This window comes from Hibiscus syriacus, unplaced genomic scaffold, assembly GCF_006381635.1.
Source record: "Hibiscus syriacus cultivar Baekdansim isolate YM2019G1 unplaced genomic scaffold, ASM638163v2 tig00110328_pilon, whole genome shotgun sequence".
Classification (NCBI taxonomy): Eukaryota; Viridiplantae; Streptophyta; class Magnoliopsida; order Malvales; family Malvaceae; genus Hibiscus; species Hibiscus syriacus.
Window position 1 is genome coordinate 7,603,024 of NW_024062685.1, and position 15,959 is coordinate 7,618,982.

At 37.4% G+C, this 15,959-nt stretch overlaps 1 pseudogene; it reads left to right on the top strand.

Moving 5' to 3' along the window:
- The first annotated feature begins 361 nt into the window (after positions 1–361).
- On the top strand, positions 362–15,591 carry LOC120118355 (annotated as a pseudogene).
- The last annotated feature ends 368 nt before the right edge of the window (positions 15,592–15,959 follow it).

The window sequence follows — 15,959 nt, forward strand, 5'->3', positions numbered from 1 at the left end:
CATCACTTTTTAATAATATTAGCGGCTTCTATTCAAAAAAATCTATAAAACTTTAGTAGTCAAAAACATATTGTTAACAAAAATTATAAAAATATTTTTTGGGTGAAAAGGTATGATTTTATTTAAGGAGAATCCTACACAGGGGTATTAGTTCATGTCTCGTTGAAAACTTCCTTAATCCTAGATGAAGAAAAAGAGTACTCAAACTGATACAACAAGAACACAATTAACTGGAAATAGAATCCTCAAAAAGTAATGCATGAAGCCACATAGGTGGATCAACATGATAAACAACCTCCATATTATCCGGCCTTGCGTTTCTAACGAATGCATCCGCCATTTTATTCCCCTCTCGACGAGTATGTCTGATATGAAATTTCCAATCCCGACAACAAAGGTGTCTAAGTACCACTTAAAAAAAACCTTCCACTAAAATCATCTTTTAAAACTCGAATCACCTCTACTAAAATTATAAAAAAAAAATATTTAAAAAATAGAAAGAATTAAAGCTTTTAGGAAGAATGTTTCCATCCATCTTCTCAATCCATCCCTAATTATATCATCTACTCAAAGTGTACACTATCATATTCAAATTTAGATACCTCAAAGAACATAGGCTATTAAAATCCTTCAAGTTAGCCTCTCGGGTTTCAGGTTCACATCTTCTTCCCAGTTTTTAATGTTTATTTATTCCAGCTTCCTTTGTTTACATTCTATAATCACATTTTCACATTATTTCTAGCTTCTCAGCCTAATTAGCTATGAATCTATTGAGTTTCGTTAAGCTGAGATTAGTTCATCAGGTAGCATTTAGTTGTTAGTTTTGCTACCTGTCGTTTGCTGACTGAAGCAAAAAGTAGTGTTTTAGAAAATATTTTAGAAGTTTTAACTTTATTGTTACGACTGCACGTCAGCATGAATTTATTACTATGTTTTACTTTATGCTATATTTTTGCCATTTGCTTTTTCTAATTGGATATGTTTTTTCTTTTCATCAAAACTGGATGATGTGGTATGAAAATAACAAAGAAGCATCAAAACGCATGAAACACTTATGGAATAGGAGAAGATCTTGAGTTATTTTGGCGGGGTGTATCATTTTGTGTTTGAATATGGTAGGCTTCGTTTTGTTTTAATAGATTAATTATTGCAGGAAGTTATGCATTCACAAAGGAGTATTTCCAAGAGAACCAAAGAAGAAGGTGAAAGGAAACCATCATACTTACTATCACTTGAAGGATGTCATGTACATTCTTCACGATCCGTTACTTGAGAAGTTTAGAGAAATTAGGGCGTATAAAAAGAAGATAAAGAAAGCCAAGGCTAAAAAGAATGATGAGTTGGCAAAGCTTCTTACATCACGTGCACCTTCTTACAAACTTGACATGGTCATCCGTGATAGGTTAGTTAATCAGTCTTTGTGCTTTTTATTTTCTGTCATTGGTATTTATATGAATTATTGAGTACCTAGACTAAGATATGATTGGTATTTTAGATATCCGACATTTATTGACACGCTTAGAGATTTGGATGATCCTCTTACAATTGTGCACCTGTTTGCAATGTTGCCTACCATTGATAGGCTTAAAATTGAAGCGAAGCGCATCCATAATGGTCGAAGGTTGGGTTTTCGTTTCTATTTTTAACGAGTGAGTAAGAAGACAAGAACATATACGTTTATTGTTAACTTCTAGAATCTTACCAGTTACATCAATCCCTTGTCTTTCTATTCTTGGTCCTTTGTCAGGTTGTGTCATGAATGGCAAGCTTACATTTCTCGCACCCATAAATTGCGAAAGGTTTTTGTGGCTGTAAAGGGTATATATTACCAGGTACTACAACATTATGTTGTTAATTGTTATGTTTCTGGTTGACTATAAGACTGTTTCTTTCTTCTGTTGCTGTTATGCATTCCTGTGCAGGTCGAGGTTGACAGATGATATTGACTTCAATGTCATGTTAACATTTTTGGAATTTTATGAGGTTACATCTCTCGCTCTCTCTCTCCTCCATCTGTTAGGAAATAAACCGAGTACGAGTAATTTCCCTATAATCAGATTAGTGAGAATGCGAAATAAAAGCGGAAAAAATAATACCCGAAATTGATAACGGAGTTCAGCCAATTGTGCTTACGTCTCCGGACTGCTGCAGATCTTTTACTAAGAGAGAAAATTTACAGGTGTTTACAAAACACTCACTACTCACAAGAAAACTCTCTAGTATTGGGAGAAAGAAATGATTTGGGATTTTGGGATGGTTTTGAAGCTAAATGAGCTAGGGTATTTATTATTGAAACTTAAGGACTTAATCTTGTAAATACCCTAAAGCCTATGAATTAATTGTGATTATCCCATTATCATTTTTCAACAAACATCTACCAAACTTTGAAAAACCATTTTTCAAAGAAACATTTACCAAACTTTGAAAACCATTTTCAAAGAAACATTTACCAAACTTTGAAAACCATTTTTTCAAAGTTGGTTGCAAAACTTGAAAACCATTTTAACAATACTTTCAACAATCTCCCACTTGAAGACTGATTTTAATATGTCTTCACACCTCGATCAATGCAACAGCTTTTCTAGTCTTGTTACTCTAGCATGCCAACTGAAGTTGAACACAACTTCAGTTTGTCTGTAGTCACCGTCTTTATCAACATGTATGCCGAATTTTGAGCTCCACTGATCTTTTCAAGTTTCAAAATCCCATCTTCCAGAAAAGACCGGATAAAATGATATCACAATTGTATGTGCTTTGTCCTGGAATGAAAAGATGGATTCTTTGCTAGATGTATAGCACTTTGACTGTCGCAATACAAGATATAGTTTTCTTGTTTCTTGCCAAACTCTTCCAAGAAACTTTGGAGCCAAACCATCTCCTTGTTGGCTTCCGTAACAGTGACATATTATGCTTCAGTTGTGGAGAGAGCAACTATCTTCTGTAGTTGAGAAACCCAACTCACTGCGGTTCCTCCTAGAGTATAGACATACCATGTAGTGCTCCTTCTGATGTCAACATTTCCGGCTAAGTCAGCATCTACATAGCCTGTCAGTATCGTATCTCCACCTTTGAAACAAAGTGCTTTGTTTGTGGTACTCCGCAGATATCTGAGTATTCATTTGACTGCTTCCCAGTGTACCTTGCCCGGATTATTCATGTACCTGCTAACAGCTCCCACTGCTTGAGCAATATCTAGTCTGGTACAAACCATGGCATACATCAGACTTTCAATTGTTGAGGCATACAACACCTTCACCATGTGTGCACGTTCTTCCTCTGTCTTTAGTGACTGTTCTTTGGAGAGTCTGAAATGAACACATAAAGGTGTACTTACTGGTTTAGCATCTTGCATGTTGAACCTTGAGAGTACTTTATTGATGTACTTAGCCTATGATAATATCAAAGTCCCCGACTTTGTGTCTCTCTTGATCCTCATCCCAAGAATCTGCTTTGCAGCACCCAGATCCTTCATAGCAAACTACTTCGACAATTTTTGCTTCAAGCGTATAATCTCTTGCATGTCTGAGCCTGCAACGAGCATGTCATCAACGTACAATAATAAAATAATGAAGTTGTTATCGAACCTCTTGATGTAGCAACAATGATCTGCTTGGCATCTGGTAAAACCACTGCTACTCATGAAACTATCGAACTTCTTGTACCATTGTCTAGGAGCTTGTTTTAAACCATACAAGCTCTTCTTCAACCTGCATACCAGGTTTTTCTTGTCTGCCTCTATGAAGCCTTCTGGCTACATCATATATATTTCTTCCTCCAAATCACCATGAAGGAAAGTTGTCTTTACATCTAACTGCTCAAGATATAAATTCTCTACAACTACAATTTTCAACACCAGTCTGATTGTGGACAGTTTTACGATTGGAGAGAAAATTTCATTGTAGTTAATACCTTCTTTTTGCTAAAAACCTTTGACAACCAATCTTGCTTTGTAGCGTTTGCTCCAATCATGCTCTTCTTTGATCTTGTAAATCCACTTGTTGTGGAGCGCTTTCTTGCCTGGTGGTAATTCAGCTAATTCCCACGTCTGATTTGACATAAGCGAGTCCATCTCATCTTTCATGGAAGACTCCCACTTGACTGAATCCTCCACTTGCATTGCTTCATCATAGCACTCTGGCTCACCATTGTCAGTCAGCAACAAGTAGTGTAAAGAAGGAGAATACCACTGGGTTGGTTTAGGAATTCTGGAGGAGCGTCTTAGTTCCGGTGTGCCTGGTTCTTCTTGAACTGCTTCAGGACTGATTTGAACATCATTTCCAGAAATCTCCTCGAACTCAGTAAATTCCTTTGTTTCAGCTTCGGTATTGGAGTTGCTTGATTCTACAGTTGACCTGTCTTTGTACATCACATTCTCATTGAAAATGACATCTCTGCTTCTGATGATCTTCCGATTTTCATAGTCCCAAAATCGGTAACCGAACTCATCACCACCATAACCAAAAAAGATGCATTTGTTGGACTTGGCATCAAGTTTACTTCTTTCAGCAGAATCTATGTGTACATAAGAAATACAACCAAACACTCTTAAGTGTGAAAGGTTTATTCTTTCTTGCTCCAAACTTTCTTTGGTATTCTGCCATCCAAAGGAACTGAGGGCCCACGGTTGATCAGGTAAGCTGCAGTGTTGATAGCTTCAGCCCATAGAAATTTGGGTAATCCGGCATGTATCCTCATGCTTCTGGCACGTTCATTCATAGTTCTGTTCATGCGCTCTGCTACGCCATTCTGCTGCGGTGTCATGGGAACTGTTGTCTCCATCTTGATCCCATTATTTGTGCAGAAATCTCTGAATCTACGATTTCTGTACTCTCCTCCATTGTCAGACCTCAACCGCTTGACTTTCAGACCAGTCTCATTTTCCACCATGGCCTTCCATTTTCTGAAGGTATCAAAGACTTCTGATTTCTTCTTCAGAAAATAAACCCACACCTTCCTTGTAGAATCATCGATGAAGGTGACATAATATAATGAGCCTACAAGAGATAGAACTGGAGATGGTCCCCATACATCAGTATGAACCAACTCTAACTTTTCAGCCTTGGGGTGTCTTACCAATCTTTGCAAAACTGACTTTCTTTTATTTGCCAAAGTTGCAATCCTCGCATAGTCCGACATCTACATTCTTTAGATCCGACAACTTCCCCTTTGACAAAAGTGTATTCATCCCTTTCTCGCTCATATGGCTAAGCCTTTGGTGCCATAGGTTTGATTTTCCATCAGCATATGATACTGTAATGATATTCTCTAAATTTGAGGTTATATAGAGAGTACCAGTTTTCTTACCACGAGCAATGACGAGTGCTCCTTTGGTAATCTTTCATTCACAGCCTGAAAAGGTTGTGCTAAATCCTTCACCATCAAACTGTCCTACAGAAATCAAAATTTCTTTTGAGGCCAGGAATATGTCTCACTCCTTTCAGCGTCCAGGTGGTATGGTTTGGCAACTTTAGTCGGATGTCTCATTTTCCGACGATCTTCAAGGTTTCATCATCAGCTAGATGAACCTTCCCAAAATCACCACTGACATAATTTTCCATGATTTCTCGGCATGGGGTGGAGTGAAAAGATGCCCCTGAATCCAAGATCCATGATTCAATCGGACTGTTGACGCTTAGAATCATGGCATCACATGTCTCATCTGTCACGTTGGCAGATTCCTGTGCGCCAGTATTTTTCTTCAGTGCTCGACAATCTCTTTTAAAGTGACCATTCTTGCCATAATTATAACAGGTAAAATCTTTCTTTCCCGTTCTGGATTTTCCCCGTCTGGATTTCGATCTTCCATGATTTGAATTTCTTTCTGAAGTTCTCCCTCTGGACTCCGTGTGCAAGGCTGAGGAGGTTGATGCTTCACCTGATTCTCTCCGTCGAATTTCTTCGCTCAGTACCAGATCCCGAACATCGTCGAATTTCAATTTACTATTTCCCGGCGAGCTGCTAACTGCTGTAACAGTAGCATTCCAACTGTCTGGTAGAGATGATAAGAGAATTAAAGCTCGAACTTCATCATCGAATTCAATTTCCACTGAACTCAACTGAGTTGTGATTGTGTTGAGTTCATTTAGGTGTTGTGTCATCGATGTCCCTTCCGTCATCCGTAAATTGAATAATCACCTCATCAAATGAACTTTGTTTGAGGCCGATGGCTTCTCATACATACTGGAGAGAGCCGCCATAAGACCCGCCGTGGTCTTTTCCATTGCTATGTTGAAAGCAACATTTCGGGATAACGTCAGTCGGATAACTTCGAGGGCTTGTCTGTCGAGAAGAGTCCAGTCTTCATTCTTCATGCCCTTTGGTTGTTTTCCTGAGATAGATTGATATAGATTGATATAGATTTTTCTGGTACAAAAAATCTTCGATCTGCATCTTCCAAAAGCCAAAGTTCGCACCATCGAACTTTTCAATTTTCACATTCCCTTCGTCTACAGTCATCGCTCCCACTCGAATCTGGCTTCGTTTGGATCGTTTCTGACAATTCTTGCGAACCACTGTGTATTAGAACACCTCCATCGACAAATTCGTATCGCCAACAAAATTTTACTATTCATGAAATTCACTTCACTATTCATGTGAATAGTAACCTCATAAAAAATTAACAAAATTCACAACTAAAAGCTCTGATACCAGTTGTTAGAAAATAAACCGAGTACGAGTAATTTCCATATAACCAGATTAGTGAGAATGCGAAATAAAAACGAAAAAAATAATACCCGAAATTGATAATGGAGTTCAGCCAATTGTGCTTACGTCTCCGAACGGCTGCAGATCTTTTACTAAGAGAAAATTTACAGGTGTTTACAAAACACTCACTACTCACAAGAAAGCTCTCTAGTATTGGGAGAAAGAAATGACTTGGGATTTTGGGATGGTTTTGAAGCTAAATGAGCTAGGGTATTTATAGTTGAAACTTAAGGACTTAATCTTGTAAATACCCTAAAGCCTAGGGATTAATTATGATTATCCCATTATCATTTTTCAACAAACATCTACCAAAATTTGAAAAACTATTTTTCAAAGAAACATTTACCAAACTTTGAAAACCATTTTTTCAAAGTTGATTGTCAAACTTGAAAACCATTTTAACAATACTTTCAACACCATCCAAGTTTATGTCTAAACAGATACATGGTCTTTTTATTATTGATTGTCATGGTCAGAAAGGTGGAAGGTGTGCCATAAAGCCTGAGAAATTTGGGTAAAATAAGCTTAAGCCAAGCATGAATAGAGGAGTTGTTCCTTCTTATTTTTTCAAGTCTTCTTCCAATACTACCTTGGTAATTTAATAATTAAGTTTTTGCAAACCGTTTCAAGCTACTTGATCCCAAAATATGTTATCTGCTAGTTTCTTCATTGGTTGGATTTTATTTATTTTGGGTGCAGACACTTCTTGGATTTGTCAATTTTCAACTTTATCATTCCATAAATGTGAAGTATCCTCCTATTTTGGATCCTCGGTTGGAAGCTCTTGCTGCATGTTTGCTTTATTGCTTAATGTTTTGTAATGAAACTTGCATGTTCTTTCTAAATTATGCATTTTTAGTGGTGACTATGAATAATTCTTGTAAATTTTTTCCTCCTAGCTGTCTATGATAGTGTTATTTTGTTTCTGAATATTGCAGATCTCTATGCATTATCAAGGTATTTTGATAATAACCACAGAGCTTCTGTTGAAGAACCTCAAGTTGTTGGTTCATCTAGTTCGGAGCAAGAGCAGGAAGAATCTAACTTAAGGCTTGCTCAACTTCAGCATCAACTGTCTGTCAATGAACCTGGTACACTGATGCACCTTGTTCAAGATGCGTCCAATGAAGTTGAAGAAGATGGAGCTACCAGGGACTGTTAAACTCTTTTTCAAAATAATAAGTTTTTCTTGAGTAGTGAGGCAAGTTCAACTCTTCCTGGCTGAAATTTTATATCAAGAAGTATAGATTTTCTTCCGTTTCCTTCATCAATTCGATGAGCACAAGAATGAAAGTACAAGTGGCTTCCGTTTCTTTATGGTAGTTCATTTTTGTTGGAATAGTTCCTAATACTCTTCATGTTCAGGTTCCGAGAGAGTCCTTGCTTTTCGTGATTCCTGTTTTTGGAGGTGTTGTTTCTTGGGAATGAGATGGAGCTCCGTTTTCTGAAGCTGATGATAACATTACTCGTCAGGTGCACTAATAAACAAATCATATCTTAGATTTGCTTGTACTTGGGGATTTTGGTTTTGTTTATACTTGCTGCTTTTGTTTGTATAGATTGTGGACAGACCATCCCAAGGACATATTTACCTTTCAAGAGAATATGTTCAACCACAATGGGTTTATGACTGTGTAAATGCACGGATCATCTTGCCAACTGAACAATATATGGTTGGGAGGTAAATTTTGGAAACTTACTGTTGAAATATGTTTTTCTTTACCAAGCGTTAAACTTCTTTGCTTTTGTAATGATTCAATGAATGACCTCTGGCTCTCATAGTGAGCATGCCCCTTATTAGTGTATCATATTACAGCTGATAGTCGTTGCTGTAATTGTTTTTGTTAAATTTGTTGTAACTGATTTCTAGTCAGTTGGGCTAGTTAGTTGGGCTTATCTGTATATATAGTGGGTCTGATCCACTATTCAAGAAGTAAATGAATATTTTGTTATTTTCATAAAACATTGTATCTTTTTGAAATATCATTGAGCACTAGTTTCGTTCCTTCTTATCTTCTTCTCTCTCACTCTACCAGTTCACCATAGCTGAATTATTTGTAGTTTCTTTGATTGATTTCTATCATAGTATCATTCGCCTAAACTTCGTGCGGCCGTTTGTCTTCTGTTCTGCATGAAGCTCCTGTTTGTTGCTTTTGTTTGCCCTAATCTTCAAAATTGGTGCTAAATCCCTAATGATGCGTTTGAATTAAAGTGCTTTTTGGTCTCAGAATTATTCGCTGCTCTCTACACTCTGATTTCTTGTCGATTTGGTCATTCGGTTTCAGGCTGATTCTTCGCATCCTGTTTCGAAGGCTTATTCTTGTTCGGCTTTTTTGATCTTTGTTCTGGTGAGATTGCTCCTTTACTGTTTTCGATTGGTCTGGCATACTGCTCTTTGGTTTGCATTTTCTGTTATCGGTTGTTCTAGCATACTGTGTCTTTGCTGTTCCTTTCCTGCTTTGCTGCTCATATTTCGTTATGATTAGAAGCTGTTGTCTGTTATTCTTATGGCAAATACTGCTGATAACAGTACTCTCAATTTTGCTAGCTCTGCTTATGCTGCCTCCTCTAGACTATTCTCTACTAAGAAAATTAATGTGATCCTAGATGATCACAACTATCTGTTATGGCGTCAACAAGTGTTTCTTACTATTAAAACTCATAGGCTTCAAATATACATAGATTCTAACATCTCTTGGCCTACACAGTATGTAACTAGAGATGGTGTTGTTAGTCTAAATCCTGAGTATGAACTTTATGAAGAGCATGATGGAGCTCTTGCTTCATGGTTGCTCTCCACTGTTAGTGAGGAAGTCCTACCACATCTCATAGGTCTTAATACTGCTGCTGAGATCTGGAATACTCTGCATAGGTTATACAGTGGAAAAACTACCTCTAGATTGATGTCATATAGGAGAATGCTTCACTCAAAGAGAAAGGGAGATCTGAGTATGAGAGATTATATGATGAAAATTAAATCTGTATGTGACAATTTAGCTAGTTGTGGTGAGATAATATCATAACATGAACACATCACTGCTATATTGAATGGTCTGCCACCTGAGTTTGAGTCAGTTATTACTGTTATAACTGCTACCCCCACTCCTCCAGATTTAAGATCTGTCAGAACTATATTACTGGATGCTGACACTAGACAATCTCAGTCCTTTAACCATGTCACAACTTGTGCTCATGTTGTTACTCAAGCTACAAGTGATCAAGTGACCTCCAATAATACTTCACACTCTGAATATCAATATAAGAATGAGCTTGTTGATAATAATGGTCAAAGTTTCAGTAACAGTAACAATAATAACAGGGGGAGAGGTCGAGGACGATTTTTATCCTCTAGACCACAGTGTCAATTGTGTGGTCGGATGGGACATCTTGTTGAAAGATGCTATTATAGATTTGATATGAATTATAAAAATGAATCCTCTCGGCCTACACAAAACACTAACACTAAAGGCTATTCCAATATTCAAGCCAATGTCAACTCATATAGTTCCAGCAGTGACAACTTCAACTCTTATAATCCAGTGTATTATACAAGTTCTGCACCTCAAATTCCACAATTTTCTGCATCTCAAATTCCTCAATTTTTCTGCACCTAAAATTCCTCAATTTTCTGCACCTCAATTTTCTGCAGTCTCTCAAGCTCCACAAGTTTTTGATTTTCGACCACAGAATTATCCTGTTAATATTCAACATCAAATCTGTTCGAATCCCCACAACATGTCTTCATTCCTTACTAGAAATCCAAATCAGTTTACTGCGGTTACTCAACCACAAATCACATCTCGAGCCTATATAGATACACCTGAGATAGTAGATGATAATGCTTGGTATCCAGATTCTGGAGCAACTCATCACATAACAAAAGACTTGAATAATCTGCAAATTAAAGACACTCACCCTGGAACATGTAGTGTAATTGTATGCAAATTAAAAACTCTTATAATACAGTATACTAGTCAGTCACATTTCTGTGTTAATTCTAATAAGTTTTACTTAAATAAGCTGCTTTATGTTCCTAATATTACTAAAAATTTGTTGTTTGTTTCCAAATTCACTCAGGACAATCAGGTTCTGCTTGAATTTTATCCTAATTTTTGCCAAGTTCGAGACCTGCATACTCGGAAAATTCTGTTAAAAGGAAGTGAAGATGGAGGACTGTACAAATTCGATGTTGCAATGAATAAGTCTGTTAAAAATGACACTTGTTTGCCTACTGGCAATGGGCCTCATGTCAATGATTCTGCTAATAATTTTTCTATTGATTCTGCGCATATCAATGATTCTGCTCATAATTTTTCTGCTGATCATAATTTTTCTGCTCATATTAATACTTTTGCTCATAATTCTTTGTCTTCAATAAGCTGTCATATTGTAAATACTAGAGTACCTATGGATGTATGGCACAAAAGGCTAGGTCATCCTTCTAAAGAAGTTTTATTTTCTACATTAAAACCACTACAATGTAAATACTAGAGTACCTATGGATGTATGGCACATAAACTGCCCTTTTATGAATCACATATTGCTTACTCACAACCTTTAGAGCTTATAGTTTTTGATGTATGGGGTCCTGCCCCTATGTACTCTAATGGATTCAGATATTATGTTGCCTTCACTGATGCACATAGTAGGTATACTTGGATTTATTTTTTAAAATAAAAATCTGAAGTTAAAATTGTTTTTCTTCAGTTTCATAAGCAGGTAGAAAGGCAATTTGGTGTCAAGCTCAAGGTGTTTCAGTCAGATGGAGGGGGTGAGTTTGGTGTTCTTCAAGCCTACATGAAGGAACAAGGCATTGTGCACAGGATGTCATGTCCTCACACTTCAGAACAGAATGGCTTAGTAGAAAGGAAACATCGACAGATAGTTGAGGTAGGTCTCTCTATGCTAGCTCAAGCTATAATGCCATTAAGTTTATGGAATGATGCTTTTTCTAGTGCAGTGTTTCTTATTAATCGATTACCTACTCGAGCTTTGTCTGGCATTTCACCATATGAAAAACTTTTTCACAAAACACCAGATTATAGTTTTTTAAAGGTTTTTGGTTGTGTGTGTTACCCATTTCTAAGACCTTATAACCAACATAAATTTCAGTTTCGGTCCTCTGCTTGTGTCTTCTTGGGTTACTCTCCTACTCATAAGGGATACAAATGCTTAGATTCTAGTGGTCGAGTCTATGTGTCAAGACATGTTCGCTTTGAAGAAAATGAGTTCCCTTATCAACAACTTCAAAACCTTTCTAGTAGCTCTACTTCATCAATGATATACAGTCCTACTAGAACTAAGCAAAAGTATTCAAGTGTCAAAAATATTAGCTCCCAAGACAGTCTGTTTTATCATTCCTTTCTTTTTTCCACTAACACACACAGTCACAAGTTAGTCTCATCATCTTCCTCACTACCACAACAAATGTCTTCATCATCAATATCAACTCCTCATCCTTCAAATCTACCGTCTATTATACCATCAACATCATCACATTCATTCACTTCATCACCATCCAATGTACCTTCATCACAACCATCCACATCGTCTTCATCTCTCATCCATTCACAACTACTACATCTCTACAATCATCTCCATCTCCATCATCTACATCACTACTACCATCTCCATCACCACCACCACCACTGTCACGGCAAATTCAGAATAAACATTCCATGGTTACTCGTGGGAAGACTGGCATTTTCAAGCCCAAAATATTGCTTGCTGAGACAAGTCCTCAAGAGCCAACTAGTGTTTATGAAGCACTACAGCATCCTGATTGGTGTGAAGCAGTTCATAATGAGTATAATGCTCTTATGAAGAATGATACATGGGAGTTGAAGCCTCTGCCACCTACACGCAAAGCAGTGGGTTGCAAGTGGCTTTTTAAAGTTAAGAAGAAGCCTGATGGGTCAGTTGACAGGTTTAAGGCTCGTCTGGTTGCCAAGGGTTATTCACAAATGATAGAGAGAGACTTCTCTGAGACGTTTAATCTAGTTGTTCGAGCAAGCACAATCAGGACTGTGTTGGTTGTTGCTGTCATGAAGAATTGGCCACTTAGACAAATTAATATTAACAATGTGTTCCTTAATGGGAAGTTAACTGAGGAAATTTACATGAGACAGTCTCCGGGGTTCGAGCAGAATAATGAAGATGGGCAGGAACTGATGTGTTGTTTAAAAAAGGCACTTTATGGGCTTAGGCAAGCTCCTAGAGCATGGTTTGAGACTTTGAGAAATTTTTTGGTTAAAAGCCTTGGTTTCACTGTTTCAAAAGCTGATTCCTCCTTGTTTATCATAAATTCAGCATGCTCTCAAGTGCTTTTAATGGTGTATGTTGATGATATAGTCATCACTGGAAGCCAGGAAATTGAAGTGGATGTCATAGTGCAAACAATCAATAAGGAGTTCTCTCTTAAAGACTTGGGTCACTTAGAGCTCTTTCTTGGAATGCAAGTTGAGCATACTACAGAAGGTTTAATTTTAAATCAGAAGAAATACATTTTGATTTGTTGAAAAATCAAATCTAGATGAGTCAACACCTACACCTACTCCTATAGTTCTTACTCCCAAGCTTAAGGCAAATGATGGACAGTTGTTTGGAGATATCCATCTTTATCGTAGCATTGTGGGAGGTTGCAATATGTGTGTTTAACACGAACTGACATAGCGTTTGCTGTTAACAAAGTTAGTCAGTACATGAATAGCCCATGTGATACTCATTGGAGGGCGGTAAAGCGCATACTAAGGTATCTCAGTGGTACACTTGAGCATGGGTTTGTTTTTCACTCAATCTGGAAATTTTAGTCTGGTCTGCTACTCTGATGCAGACTGGGCAGCCTCGGTGGAAGATAGACGATCCATGGCAGGCTATTGTGTTTATCTTGGGGGAAATCCATTTGCGTGGTGCTCTAAAAAGCAAAGTGTTGTATCTCGATCTACATCAGAAGCAGAATATAGAAGCCTTGCTAATTTTGTTTTTGAATTGATTTGGATTGAACAACTACTTGATGAAATTGGGGTTAGTTTAGCTGGAAAACCAGTTGTATGCTGTGATAACACCTCTGCAATTTCTATGGCAGTAAATCCTACACACCATGCTCGAATAAAGCATGTGGAAATTGATATACACTTTGTGAGGGAAAGAGTGTTGGCTGAACAACTTAGTGTAAACTTTGTTCCTTCTGCAGAACAGGTTGCTGATATACTCACCAAGCCGTTGTCACCTGCAGTGTTTAGTGATATGCGCTCACGTCTTGGTGTTAAGTCTTGGGCAGAAATCAACAGCATCAGTCATGAGAAGCAAGTCTGAAGAAGCCAGGAAAATGTTGAAGTGGCAGTTCAGATCATAAGAAAACCAAGAGAATATTAGTGTATCATATTACAACTGATAGTCGTTGCTGTAATTGTTTTTGTTAAATCTGTTGTAACTGATTTCTAGTCAGTTGGGTTAGTTAGTTGGGCTTATCTGTATATATAGTGGGTCTGATCCACTATTCAAGAAGTAAGTGAATATTTTGCTATTTTCAAAAAACATTGTATCTTTCTGAAATATCATTGAGCACTGGTTTCGTGCCTTCTTCTCTTCTTCTCTCTCACTCTACCAGTTCACCATAGCTAAATTGTTTGTAGTTACTTTGATTGATTTCTGTCACCCCCTTGAATCAATATGATCATATGTTGTCATTGAAGTTGGAATATTATCTTTATATGTCAATACTATCAGTGTGTAATTTTGCTGTCTTTGCTAATAGGAACCCACCTCCACATCTTTCGCCTTTTGTCTATGACGAGACTGAAGGTTATGTTCCAGATTATGCCAAGACCATTAAACAACTACAGGCTGCTGCGAAAAGTGATATTAAACCTTTGCCTGGTATGGGAAATGATGACTTGGACAGCTCTCAAAATATGTTGGCAGAAGGATTTATCAATAGAACAGAGGCTATGGAAGCTGCTGAGAAGAAGCGACAGGTACTGTTGTGGTGGAGTTATCGTAAACTCAATACACAATAGAGAGTTAAAAATTACATTCTACATGGAATATTAATTTGAAGTTCATGTTTGACCCTATTGACAAGTTTTTTGTCGGTTGCAGATGAAGCTTCTAGAGCAGCAGTATCATGATGAATTGAAAATGGAACTTCAGGGTATCTCAAGTATAAATAAGCCAAACTCTGAGGACACCGAGTCTAAGGAACAATCTCTTCCTGATTTAGAAGAACCAAGTGTCAAGGATCCGTCAAGACTCATGATGTTACGTAAAAAGAGGAGGCTTGCAGAAGCCATTGAGGTAACTTCTTTGGACTTTGTTATAATTGATTTTTATCATGATTCATGAGCGTCCGACTTTCAGTCTTATCGTAGTTTTGTTATTTGTTTACCTTTTGTTTTGAAAGTTGGCCGGCAGAGATTTATTTGGTATTGATTCCATCATAGCAGACTGTAGTTCCCAGCAAACAATATTTAAAACTTTGTACAGATTTTCTCCAATTTGGAGAAAAGAATAAGGGAAGGGATGGAAGGGGATGATGGTTAAAGTTCATGTTATTTGGATATGATGAGTGTTGGATATGGTATGCATTTAACATGGGTATATAACTGTTTGAAGATGTGTCGTAATTTAAGGAAAACCGAGAGTCCGTGCAACATAGGTTGAAGTTGCTGTATAATAGTTACATTATCTGTGTGCTTCATTAACCGGAATTTCAACTCCGATTTAACTTGACTGTGTTTCTCCTTGATCAGATTGGCAAGCAACGAAAGAAGGATCACGTCGAAAGACCCAAGGAGCGGAAGAGGAATATTGAAGCTGCTCAGAAATTGGAGAAGAAGAATAAAAAAGCTCAACATTCTTGAGTCTCTTTTAATCTGTAATTTAGTTAAATAAAAACTGTTAAAAATTTAGTTATTAGTGATTCTAAGTTGCGCACATTGCCTGATATGATTCTAAGTTCCATCTTCGGCAACGATCTTGTAGATGTTCGTTTCTGTCCGGGGTTATGTAGAAGCAGACCCGAAGCAATGGTAGGCCTAAAGAAGAAACCAACCAATTGGAGGCCCAATTCAAGCCCAATGAAGCAACAATATCATCATCCAAGTCTCCAGTCCACATGAGGATGCCTGCAACAAACAGAAAAAAGAGTTGCTTTTCAGCCACGTATGATAACTGATAAGTTATCAGAAGTTACAAAAACATGGGGTCCATGATCATGAGCAAAAAGAAACTGTAAATGGGGTTTGTTTTAATTT